Genomic DNA, 13,626 nt, shown 5'->3' with positions numbered 1-13,626 from the left:
AGGTCGCCACCTCGCGGTGTGTTGAGGCATTGACAAAATTCAACTTCTATTGAAAACGCGCCGAAAGGAGCGGACGCGTAACGCGTTGCAGGTGCTAGTCGCGGAGGCCACAGTAATGATGAATTACTTTACCTTACCATTCCCAGAGGTCAACACCACCCAGCCGACCGGGAGGGTGGTAAATATAAAAGGCGCGTTCGTAAAGCATCCACAGTCTGTGACCGTGGCGCAGTGGATAGCGTGCCCGGCATCTGTTGTTGCGGACCGAGCGGTCGTGGGTTCGATGCCCGTTGACGGTACCTTTTTTCTTTGTCATCTGATCGTGTATATTTTTTCGACGTCATTTCCGTGACGGAAATACGTCACTGAAATCTTGGTGGACCCCGGCATAAAACACTTTCGTGTTAAAAAAAGCAGTCGTGGCCGAGTGGTTAAGGCGATGGTCTTGAAAATCATTGGTTTCTTCTCGCGTAGGTTCGAATCCTGCCGACTGCGTTTTTCTTCTTTTCTTTCACCGTACGTGCAAGCGCAAGGACATTCTTCTTCCAGCTGCACAGCGAAACATTGTCGACAAAACCGTGGCTACAAGAGAAGGGTTTCTTCGTCCCGGTGGTCGATAGATTGCCTTATCTGCAAAAAACCCGAGACTATCAACCACATTTTTCTTGACTGTTGGGACGCTGTGTTTCTGTGGAACATTTTGCAGCGCACCTTGAAAAAGGACTTGTCAATCACGCCATACGGTATCAAATTTTTGGCTGCGGAAAATCAAGATGGTGTGCCTTATGACATCCTTATGTTGCTTGTGCTTCACAGCGTGTGGCGAACAAGAATGGCTGTGCGCCATGTAGGTAAAGATTCCCGATCTGCGCATGAATATTTCACAGAAAGCATTGTAGACATGAGAGATGTGCACAATTCTAGGGAAGAACAACACGAATGGGTGTCGTTAATAAACGAGTTGGCTGCGATGAAACGTTTTTAAATAAAACCAGTCGCAGCCAGGCTGGTGTTTTTAGACTGGTTACGAAGTGCTTGTAAATTTCCGTTATGTGCAAAGGTGGCAATAAATAAAGAAAAACAGTCGTGGCCGAGTGGTTAAGGCGATGGTCTTGTATATGGACCATATATATACATTTTACAGGGTGTCCCAGCTATCGCGCAGCACGATTTAAAAAAAGAGGAACGGCGTTACGCGAAGCGAACCTACTGCATATTCTTCCTAGTAAACTGGAGTAGCCACTGCTATTTTTTTTCGTTAATGCGGTTTAATTAATTAGTCATAATTATATTTATAACTCGACGAGTACTCACCTAATTGTCAAAATGTCAATGAGGTGTATGTAGGCATGTTCAAATGGCATCGAACTGCGCTATTTTCAGCAACGTGCTAATTGCGGGCTCATTTTTTCCGGTTGATCAAGAAAGCCCGCGAAATATGAACAGTGACGCGTGACTAGATAGCTGCGCGCATTAGAGTCACTGGAAAATTTCAGAGTACCGCAAAGGTAGGCTGCACGCGGGCAACATTGAGCGGCGGCAGCCATATCCCTTCCGGAGCGTCCGGTGCGTTGGTAGCGTGTGTTGAGAAGTGACCGATCTTTTCGCCTCGATGCCGTGTTACGCTCGGCATAACTGCAATATGTGTGTGTGTGTGTTTCTTCAAAAGGATATCAGAAGTGATTCGAGTCATCGACAGTCTGAATTGACTGCGCGGTAAGCGGTGTAGTTATTGAAACGTGCGGCGAATGTTGCCATGTGCTCGCGAACTCTCTTCGTGGCTTCATCGGTCTCTTTTCGTTTCACGACCGGGTGTGTTCGCAACGTCCTGAGCTGTAGACATAGTTGCATTAGCGTAATGACCGTGCGAGATGCCATTTACTTCGATACTTGGTGAATGTTGACTGTATGCGCTAGCTTTGCAGTCGGTATTCAGGTTCACTTCATAGCGGATTCGAGAACATTATCGAACATCGAGAACATTCAGCATTGCGTCCTTCGACTGATCGCTGACGCATACCTTACTTGCGCACCATGCTTGCTGTTCAGCTGGGTGTTATCTGTAATAGAAGTGGTGTGTGTACGGTAAGTGTAATTTGTGCGTGAAGTATTTGTCTCGGTTCGGAACGCCAGCAGCCGAACGCATGGGTGAATCGGCGTGCGGTTGGTAAGGTGCATCTTATTTTGCGAATACGTTGTCATTTCCGAATAGATACGTAGAAAATAGGCCATCAAAAATGATTGACGTCACTACTCAGTTGTTCCATTTTGTATTTTTTGTCTCCTTAATATTCCCAACGTTGCAGTTCATTTGCAAATATTTTGCTGTGTTCCGACAAAGTTTTTTCTTTCTTTTTTTTGTTTTTGGCGTTTCCAGCGCGTAAACGGCTGGGGTTCGGTTTCTGCACTGCTTTTAATTTCAACTTTTTTTTTTCGTAATGCACTCTTGTTAAAACTTCCTCGGTACAGTGCTTTATGTTATTTTGATCAGAAATGGCACATCCCGAAAAGCTTTAACGCGCATGCTACTGCAACACAGTATGTATATAGATCTAGGGCTCGCATGAAATCGATTCCCTCAATGCGTGAGAGGATAAGCCAATTTTTTTTTTTTTTTTTGCTGTGACCATTTCTCACCCACTAAACAGTATTGTAAGGGTACGCTAGGCGCAATGCAGCATTAGCAACATTCTTTTTTGAAAAAAAATAAAATACGCTTAATAACATTGCCTTATACCAAGTTTATCAACAGAGTTCCACACTTCAGTTTTGCGCAGTGGCAAATGATCATGCGATAATTGCCTTCAAGGTATACAGTAAACAGTTATTATTTTAATAAGTCTTCGATTTCGCTCTCGTGCGTGACACGTTTATAACTCGAAATGCATGCACAATCTATTCAACAGATCGAGATACAAACAGCCGAGCAAACAGAAAGGTATGTATGTAGTTTTCAATAGCGCTGAACATAGCGAACCGAAAAGGTGAAGTATCCTGTTGCATGAGAGCTTTTCCAGCAAAGTTTGTGTAGTTCACTGCAGAAAGGAGCGTTCTTCGAGGTGGGCGAATTCATTCCGCGGCCAACTATGCAGCCACGTACAACGACGCTCTTTGACGTTAATATTTCCCACACGGAATGCAAAAGTATACGAAATTCCCGGAGTAGCTCACCAGCAACGTTCGGTTACTGGTGAGTTACTCTCTGGCATCTGCAAGACGCGTTTGAAAAAGCGACGAAGTACTTCTAGGGACCGTGGTACTGCTAAATGTCTGGCCGCGCTCTGCATTCAACGCGCCTGCACCCAAAGCGCTTGGAAGGGATATGGCGGCGAGAGGTCACGTGATGCGAGTAAGCCAATCGCGTCGCCGGCGGCGCGCGGAAAACAGATGCGATACTCTGGCGCGCATCGGGAACCAACACCCCCAAACAAGCTCGCTATGAGGTAGCCAATATCAAGGAAAAAATATGCAGGAAGAAAAAATATTTGGATTGCCCTATTTAACACTCCCTGGCCGAAGAAACGCATCGCTTTGTTTTACAGAGTCAGGCCGTAATCAGAACAGCGCTCCTGCCGCGTTATCAATGAGTACAGTCGGTCGTGAGATATGGATAATGATAGTGGCGTACTATCAAACAGAATGAATTCTAGCGAAACTGCGACGCATATTGTTGGCTCCCGGCCTGTACCCTTGCCAAAATGCGGAACGCTGTCTCTGGCCACAGACAACAGGCAAATCGGTTGTTTGCAGTAAGCTTATTTGAGGGCGCTGGTTTCCTTTGCGGGTGGGAGCGTAGTCACGTGTTTTCATATTTCGCTGGCTTTATCAGCTGGAAAAAATGAGCACGTAATTAATGCGTTGCTGAAAATAGCGCAGTTAGATGCCATTTGAGCATGCCTAGATACGCCTCATCGGCATTTTGACAATTAGGTGAGTAGTTGTCGAGTTACAAATAGAATTATGGTTAAGTAATTAAACCTCATTAACGGAATAAATGGCAGCAGTGGCTACTGCAGTGTACAAGGAACAACATGCAGTAGGTGTGCTTCGCGTAACGCCGTTTCTCTTTTTTAAAATCGTGCTGCGTGATAGTTGGGACACCCTGTGTGTGTGTGTCTATATATATATATATATATATATATATATATATATATATATATATATATATATATATATATACATATATATATATATATATATATATATATATATATATATATATATATATATATATATATATATATATACATACATACAGGGTGTCCCAGCTATCACGCAGCACGATTTAAAAAAAGAGGAACGGCATTACGCGAAGCACATCTACTGCATATACATATATTTGTATTTCGCAGGCATCTACACGACGCAGAAAAACACCAATACTTAATAGATAGGAAGGTAGAGCCATTCTAATCAGACGTTTTGCAAACCAATCTACAACTTTATAATTAGATTTTTTCGCCCAGCTGGGTTGATTTAAAAGTTAATTATTCCTACATTGTTCAGCAATTAAGCACGCACAAAATAGTGCGACTCTCTCCATGCAACAGCCAGCAACATGCGTTTGGTCGCGTCGTCATAAAGGATGTCGGCAAACTTTTAAACTCTAGCTAGAGTAAGCGCGGGCACCCTGTACGCTACATTGCTATAAGAGCGGATAACAAACACTGCAACCACATTGACGGTGTCTCAACATTCCTGCACTGAATAAAAAGAGACGCGCGTAACTATCATACGAAGCATGAGAAACGGGACAGAAAAGATGCCCTTTTCTGTTCTGCTTCGTGTCCTTAAATTGGTGGTGCTACCATGTTCGTTGCTTGCGCGTTTTTTGCTGTAAGCGTTTCCTGTAGCTCCAGGAAGCATGATGCACGCACCAAGATTCATGTATTCTCGCTAAATAATTTAATATCGCCTTTTGACGTAGGAGTGTAGTGACGTAGAAGTGTAGGAGGCTTGGTCACGTGATCACACAAGGCTGTGACGCACTTAGCCAGGAAGCGATCGAAACTCGGCGAGTGATGTAGCAACCGATGCTGTGCCGGTACTATAGTGAACTAGAATATATTCTAGTTCACTACAGCCTGTACGTACGTTGCGGAGCTGGCGGAGGTCCGTAGGTCGCTCACATCGCTTCAGCAGATATGGTGTGACGTCACTACAACTTTCGTTGCCCCTCCTATACAGCTACGTCAGAGTTGGCGCGCTAGCGATGGGTTTCGATCGGGAGAATGGGCATTTAGGAACACTTTGGAAGTGAATTAAAATATATTCTAAACGTTTGCTGTGTCCGACCCTTCGTGTGGAGTGTCTTTGCATACAGAGGAAACCCACAACAGGCTTGTTATAGCCTCGAAATTTGATGGCACCACCCTTTTAATTGCTATGGTGGTTAAGCGGGTTTCTGTATTCCAGTAAGCATCTGCCAACTGTCATCCAGCAACAAGTATTGCTCTGATATCTTTACAAGGTATTTTTGTGAAGCAGACTCAAGCACTGGCACTGTTCTGTGGTAGAATACTTCACATCCACGCAGCATTCTCGGTTCCATTCCCTCATTAGCCGGGATTTTTATTCGTTGCGGCCATCTCATTTTTCGCTCACCGTCAACGCGCCGACACCGGCGCCAGATTTGCTTCTACAAGAGCTCCTTCACGCCATCGTGTTAATATCTCTAACGTCTATCCCCTTCAGGCGCGAATTATATGCACTGTCTACGAATGCGTCAAATTCACACGCCATAGTTCCAAGGCACTTAATATTACATTTCATGAAAAAAATAAAGTAATGCGTTTTTTTGTGCGAGTTTCAGTAATTAATTGTAATTAGCATGTAATTAGGTACTCATTATTATGCAGTCAGCCATGTTCTCTTTTGACATAAAAAATGAAATCATAGGCTCCCAATGTGTGCACAATTAATTGAATGCATTCATTTTGAGAAAAGAAAAGCAACACTTTTGACGTTGGTTCTGGAACACTGCACGTCGAACGACCCGTCGAGCATCGTTAGTGCCTTCACCAAAGTGATCGGCTACAGTCATACACAGCGCACTGAGGTTAAGTCAAGACATATTCACTATGCAGAAGGTTCAATTCGTCTGATGAGCAATTTACAATGTTGCTCTCTTTTGACCACAAGTTGGCACAACTAGCATAAACAAGTTGCGTACACAAACGTAGCCACCGCCGCTGAATGGGGCTATTCTCACCGTTCCTCGATTGATATAGACTGCGAATCGTGCGTGGCGCATACCCGCATTACACAGGCCGCGCGTCATGCGGGTATGCGCCACACATAACTGATAGAGAAAGTTTCACGACGTACGCGACAGGCATGTCACGTTTTAAATGCGAAAGTTCTTAGCGAACATTTGGCACTTTGAGCGTCTATCTATCTATCTATCTATCTATCTATCTATCTATCTATCTATCTATCTATCTATCTATCTATCTATCTATCTATCTATCTATCTATCTATCTATCTATCTATCTATCTATCTATCTATCTATCTATCTATCTATCTATCTATCTATCTATCTATCTATCTATCTATCTATCTATCTATCTAGCCGCCTACATCTGGGCGCTCTCATGATCTTGACGAATATGACTGCCGGGTCATGACATAAATAACGGGAAAATCCTGTCGCGTACGTCGTCAAACCCTTGCCTCCCGACACGTGTGGCACATACCCGTATACCACGGGCCGCGGTGTAGGGGTATGCGCCACAGGTGATTGACAGTTTATATCTATCAGGAACGGCGAGAACAGACATTGGTAATTTAAATGCGACAGCGTTAAGGAAAACCGGCATCGGCAGCGTTGACTCGACGATTGGAAAGAATAAAAATTAGGATCCCAGCAGAAATCTAACCCAAGCTTTCTACGTGGCAATCAGGTTTTCTACCACAGAGCCACGCCAGGTCTATCAACTGGTTTGGAAAAACAGCCTTTGCAGGCGTAATGTCGGTGCAAAGTCAATTGTGGTTGTGGTGCTGGCAATATAATTTTACGTGAAAACAATCGACACTACTACATATGTACATACTCCTACGATACAGGCGTCATATCAGATTAACGTCTGTGGTTCCAGTGTTGGCTCCGCTTTTACAGCAGTCTAATAAACATTACATTTGTATTCCTGTGATTCAGCAGGCTATGTTGAAGCATTGCTCGACCCCGAAGGAATACGTTAACGAAAGTTACGTACGATATTCCCATGATTGCACCATAAAGTGCACTTAATTTCGATAATACTGACGTATCTACTCTAACGTGAAGGCTGACGTTACATCGTACCATAAGTTACCCTTTAAACGCTCGTGTTGTCGACGTACCTGGTAAGCCCACGATGTGTACACAGCTACTACACTTACAAAAACACGTCGATCCACCTCGTAACGCTTTGCTCAAAGCCATAAAATGCAGCATAGAAGTACTCGCTGACTGCTTCGCACGAAACCGATTCCCACAACGTGTGGGATCTGCCGAATTTTTGTCATGTTTCATAAACAGTTAACAGTGCTCGTCATGCACTCATATATCCTCATATATGCTAATTTTGGTATATGCCGGGGTATGGAGACGACCACGAAAGCTCCCAGACGTGGGCGGCTAGCTAGCTAGCTAGCTAGCTAGATAGATAGATAGATAGATAGATAGATAGATAGATAGATAGATAGATAGATAGATAGATAGATAGATAGATAGATAGATAGATAGATAGATAGATAGATAGATAGATAGATAGATAGATAGATAGATAGATAGATAGATAGATAGAAACGACCAAAGTGCCTTTGTTTCAATCAGAATCATCATCATCATTCATTAACCCTTAAGGACTCTAAACAGGGTATTACATAAATGGGGGGGGGGAGTTACGGGGTTGAAATGAGGCATGGTTCAGCAAATGCTTAGAACAAAAACCCAACAGCGTTACAGAAAGTAGAAAGCACGCAAGAGAAAATATTTCATGACCAATGTTCACTGAAAAGAGGCGTACAACACAATGATGGGAGGAAGCTAAAATTAAAATTAACAAAAACACAACAGAGGAAGAGAACTCAAAACAAACTGGACTTCATACAAGTCATAGAGGGCACAAAACATATTAAGTACAATATTTTTAGTATACAGCTCTTCGCATAAAATAATAAAATACATAGATATATGTATAAAACACAATTGCTTGGAGTTACACTTTATGCTTTACGTGCGGCTCAGTGCGGCTCGGTTCTCAGCTGGACATGGTGGAGTGATCCCAGTTGGCTGGGCGGTGGAGGCTGCATGCAGTGACGGCAGGCGTGGCAAGACATCGACTGTCTTGCCTTCGGTGTCGGGCCGTTCTTGAGGACCGGTCTCACGTGGACATGCTGGGCTGAGGCAGCTGGTGGATGGACACGCCGCCCTGGACCATGGTAAAGTTGAATGACCCATCTGACGCTGCCCCTCCTCGACCCCGTTCATTCGCCTCGGCGCTGGACACATAGGGACCACTGCTCCTGGATGCTTGCACGATGACGAACGTGCTGCAGCTTGCACCGCCGTCAGACACGGAGTCCAGCTAGTCTTCATAATCCGTGGGCCGCATCGGATGGTTTCAGCTCCTTCGTAGGAACTAGGAGAACATGGCGTAGGAGCCATTGTACACGGAGTCTCAAGAAGGTTGCTAGACGAAGATGACACGCCGCCATTACATAAGGGCGCAGCAGAAGGAGACGTGTTCCGCTGAGCGCCCGTGGGTTGCGGACATCCGAATGCGGCGGCAGTGGCTGTGAAAGCATCAGCGTCAGTCTTCAGACGACGACGCGCTGCTGATACCGGAGAGCACAGTTCGACTGCCAGTTGGCCACGGAGAGCTCTTCGACCACGCCCACCGTGGCTCAGTTTGAAAGCAGTCGACGATGCTTCGAGCCCGGACGTCATGCATGTTGGCAGCAGGAGACGCGTACTCCCTTTACCTCCGTTTAAATGAAAGGAAACGGAGATTTGCAAGTCTGGCTGAGAGAGAGAAACATTTATGAAATTAAATAGTACCCACAGAGTCCTTTGACTCGGAAACAGATAAAAATGCAGAGCGCGTGTCTTGATGATGCTCGTGAAAATCGCAAATGCAGCTGCGCGAGCTATTCGGTCATGGAACATGATAAATGATGCGCAGCGATGACGGCGACGCTACAACCGAACGCAGTCGTTTGGGCGCGTCGTAAGTTCTTGAGGTGGGATTTGTCTGGTCAACATGTGAATCCGCACTCCTGCAGTGATCACTGTCAAGACATGCGATGAGATACATCTCTTGGCATATTTTGTAGTGTTCTGTTTCTCTTACTGTCCTCATCATCGCACCACGAGGCCGATCACAGCAATAACAGCAGGGAATGAGGCCGAGATTCGTTGTGCCAATGACGGAGGTCAGGAACCTTTTGCTACAGATTCTGGACTGCTCCGCAACACAAACAAGGACAAGAAATAAACAGACATTGTGTGTTTGTGTTGCGCACCAGTCATGAATGGGTCAGAACTCTTGAATGAAATGAATCAGTAGGAAATACGGCTTCGGTATTTGCCTTACATAAGGCAAGGAATATAGCGACCTGCTTCCCCTAAGCTTTGTAAACAAAGAGCTAAAGTGAAGACGAAAAATATGAGCGAAGAGAATTGCGCAGATCCAAGCACCTGTCACTATCCGCGCGGAGCGAAGCTCTCTTGAAGCGTTTAAATAAATCTCGTTAAACTGGTAATCTTCGACAACTCATTTTCCAGCAGCGCAATTAAGTGCCGGCCGCGAAGAAGGGCTCAATATGTCTTTTTTCTTTCAGTTAATTCTAGCTTCAGGTAACAATTTTCCAATTCAAGTTACTAAGACAAGGGAAGAAAAGAGGCTGCAGTGAATCTTCGGAGCTCAGGTTCTTAAGAATACGTGAAGGTTTTGTTTGAATGCGACACGTTTGTTTGGGTTCTGCATAACATAAGAGCGCACGCAAAAACCGTTACGGACCTTTGGTGATAACCGCTCGAATGTGGATTATAGTCCTAGCCTAGCCAGTTTCGGGTTTTCTCAGCTGTTCGAGACACACGCGGAGCACGTGCTTTCGGGCCCCTCCAATGCGTCGTCTCCGCTCGCTGGCCTTTGTTAGCAGCACAGCTGAGTGACCAAACCGCCGCACCAGAGCGCCCCTACCTAGGACACATGGTGCTGGCATTCACACGCTCGCTGGCCCATCGTTGTCACGAGCGTAAAGGGTTGACAGTGTCGTCCGCGAGCCAGCTCGCATAGGCGACACCGTCGCCGCGTCTTCCGACGATCATTTTCCTCATGCGCGCTTGGGCGACGTTTTCGGCAAATGTGAGTAACCGCGCTCCGTCGTCGATTCGTTTGCCCGTCGCGTGAGGCATCGTGCATCTGTCGGTGCGGAAACCCTTCTCTTCTATGTGCCGTTTATTGGCCCCTTTGGGTCTGGCGTGCACGGCGGAGAACAGGCGCGCGACCCTCCAACGGCGGCGCCTGCCTCGGAGCCGCTGCACACAACTGCGGCACAGCTCCAGGCAAAATATTGCCTTTAATCTCGCGAGCAGCACCGCTGTGTCGTGCGGCGCTTCGCGGTTGGTTGTGCGCTGGGAGAATCGCGCGCGCCGCAAGCGCTTTGTGCATCTCCCTGGTCTTTCGCTGCCCGTGATTCTCCGTCGCGTCTTTCTCGCGCGCATGGGTATCGTGAATGACTTCCCAAGCGGTGGCTTCGGGGTCGTCCCTTTCGGCGCCCTACAACCATTTAAAACCCTCGTAGTGGCTACCGCTGCCTTTAAGTTCGGGACGCCACTCGAGATTTCGCTCGCCGCTAGCTTGACTATTATGTCAACATAGTGCCATTGGTGTAGGAAACGGACCCGCCATGGCGCTCGTCTGGCTTAAGCGCTTGCGCGAGCCCTCGGGCCGCCTCGCGCGCTGGACGTTGACTTTGCAGCGATACAACTTTGTTGTGCGCTACCGGAAAGGGAGTTTAAACGTCGTGGCTCACGCCTTGTCGCGTGCCCCCGTTTCGGTGTGTGACACTTGTGTCCGCCACTCCCGAGAGCAATTGCACCGAGTAGACTCCGGTGCCCCTGGCTCCAATGAGTCGAAAGGCGCGAACCCCGACGGTGAAATGACTTTCGAGTCGATCGCCTCGGGTGAGCACGTCACTTCAGCCGGTATCCTCTTAAGCATGGAAGAGCTACCAAAGGCACAGCAGTGCGATCCGTTTTGGGCTCCAAGAGCCGTGCTCCCAAGGAGCGGGCGCGTATTGACAGTCTGGTATTGCTGTCGGCGCCGTGTGCCGTTTACGCAGTCTGGTATTGCTGCGGGCACGTTGGATTTGCATCTGTTTGTCGCCGGCGGAGTTCTCCTGCGCTTCTCATCCCACCGGAAGCTCCCCAGGAGTCTTTCAAGGTGGGGGTACCCCGCAGTCTAAGGAAAGCCACCCTCGGCTATTTCCACGACTCGCGGTTGGCCAGACATGCGAGGGGCCGTAAGACTTTCCAAAAGTTGTGCCGCTCTGCTACCTGGCCAGGCATTAAACGTGACGCTCTTCACTCCACGTGTGGCAATGCGTGAAGTCTCGTGCGGGCAAACCCCCGGGCTCATGCAGCCGCCCCCAAACCCTTTCGTTGCCCGCAGCAGCAACTTGGGAGAGGGGGAGGCGGTCACCGAACCGCAGGAAAACCGTGAGAAGGCTGGCTCCAAGCCACGCCATCGGTACAACCTGCGGAAACGCACCTAAGCAACATTTCTCCCACTGACAGGTAGCTGGACTTTATTCCATGCCATGACAGTGAATGGAGAATAACCGCTAAAGTGCGGCGGCACACGTCAGGAAGTGCTAGAAGGCCCTCTTGGCCGAAAATACCCTCTGACGTGTTGTCCAAGCCATATCCTGGCAAGCGCCCCCTTTTGTTGGGCAGCACTGTTAGGTAGGCACCCCTTTTTGGCAAGCCGGCTATGCCGGGGGCACTCCTGTCCACTCCGGCATCGCCCGGTCGTTCCCCTGCGCTTGGCTCAACCGTGCCACCAGGCTGTTCCTGACCAGCTGGCCTGCTGTTCCCTGGTCCTTCCTGCTGTGGTCTCGTTCCTGCCCTCTGCCCTGCAGCCACCTCCACCCTGCCTTACCCACCTGGCAGCTTCGGCAGCCGCCTCGGCGGCTGGTCCGCCCACTCAAGCTTCGGCCCAGGCCCGACCATGGTCGCTCTGGCTTCCGTTCCTGGCTGCCTGCTGTTCCTGTGTGGTCCCCGTCCCAGCGACTTTCGGCGGTTGGCTGCCGCACGCAACTGGCAGCCATGCCTCGTACGTTCCCGGCTACCAACCTCTCCAGTCCGGTGAACTTCAAGCGGGCTGGCCCTTTGCGCAGCCTTTCCCCTTCCTCCTGGGCTGCGGACCTTCTTCCCGGCAGTGGGCTCTCCCTAGTGGTGGAACTTGTGGTGGAACATTTTGTGTGACCTTGGCCGACTTATGGACTTGTACCTTTGGGAAGACGACACCCCCCTTGGTGACTTTGCCATGTTGGCCAGCCCCCTTGCGGCTAAGCTGACCTTGCCACTTGGCCTCGGTCTTTAGGAGGGGGGAATGTGGAAATCGAGCGCACCCTCCCCTTTGGCACCTCGTTCCCCAGCTAGCGCGTGTGTTGGCCCCGCGCGGCTCGAGCGCCGGGAACCGCCGCCTCTTTGCCTTTTTGTCTGGTGCGAGCCATGTGTCGGCTTCCCGGCGCGCGGGCATGCGTCCGCACATGTCTCGACATGCTCACGCCACCCCGCTAGCCTACGTAACTGCGCTGCGCCTGTCCTCATTGGCCACCAGTGACAACCCCCTTCCCCCTTGAGCTCGCTTCTGTCTGGCGCTGGCTTGCCCGCAGCAGATGCTCTCAGGCCCGCACGAGAGGTTGACGCGCTGCTCTAGCAGGCGGCTTCTCGTTCGTGTGCTCGACCGCTGCCCTTTGTGTGATAGTCGTAGCGCCGCTGGCAAGCGTACCCGATCGGTCTTGCGGAGTTCCCCTTACGGCCTGCAAGCCCGTGACTGTCGTACTGTGCTGCATCTTGGGTGAATAAATCCGTGTTGTTTGTTGACATCCTGCCTCGAGTGCCTTTTCTGCGCCGTGCTGGAGAGTCGACGAACCCGGCCGTAGCGTCTTTGTTCGCTGCGGCAGTGGAGAACGTCGCGTCCCTTGCCGGTCGCCTCGTAGGGTAAGCGTCTCGCAAACCTATCTCCACAAACTGTACCACGGATTCCTACCAACTAACACAAACCAGTATTAATTTCAAAGTCATAGTATTTCTTTTCTCAAAAGACGAATGCGAATTTTTTTAGTGGGCTCAATGCTTTGTGTCAGGGGAGTGAGCGCGACCTCAGAAGCAGCACGTCATTGAGTGTACTCTCTGATGTGCGAGACAGCAGTTCTGATAAAATGATCGCCAATCCTGCGCGGAACACGCAGCACAGTCACAGCGAAAGCTGGAAGAGAGGACTTTGTAGAGCATGTTGTAGAGTCCCTTGGGGCAAGTAATACAAGTACACATGCAAGGTATCCACTACGCCATAAATCGTAGTTTTCCTGAAGTAGCGAATTTCCCACTATGACATTTTCCGTTATT

At 48.5% G+C, this 13,626-nt stretch overlaps 1 non-coding gene across 1 annotated transcript; it reads left to right on the top strand.

Moving 5' to 3' along the window:
* Positions 1-413: 413 nt before the first annotated feature.
* On the top strand, positions 414-495 carry Trnas-uga (transfer RNA serine (anticodon UGA)). The gene has a single exon. It is a non-coding gene; the product is annotated as a tRNA-Ser (tRNA).
* The last annotated feature ends 13,131 nt before the right edge of the window (positions 496-13,626 follow it).

Source organism: Rhipicephalus sanguineus, chromosome 1, assembly GCF_013339695.2.
Source record: "Rhipicephalus sanguineus isolate Rsan-2018 chromosome 1, BIME_Rsan_1.4, whole genome shotgun sequence".
NCBI lineage: Eukaryota > Metazoa > Arthropoda > Arachnida > Ixodida > Ixodidae > Rhipicephalus > Rhipicephalus sanguineus.
The sequence above is the reverse complement of the archived record's forward strand: the minus strand, read 5'-3'. Positions and strand labels throughout refer to the sequence as shown.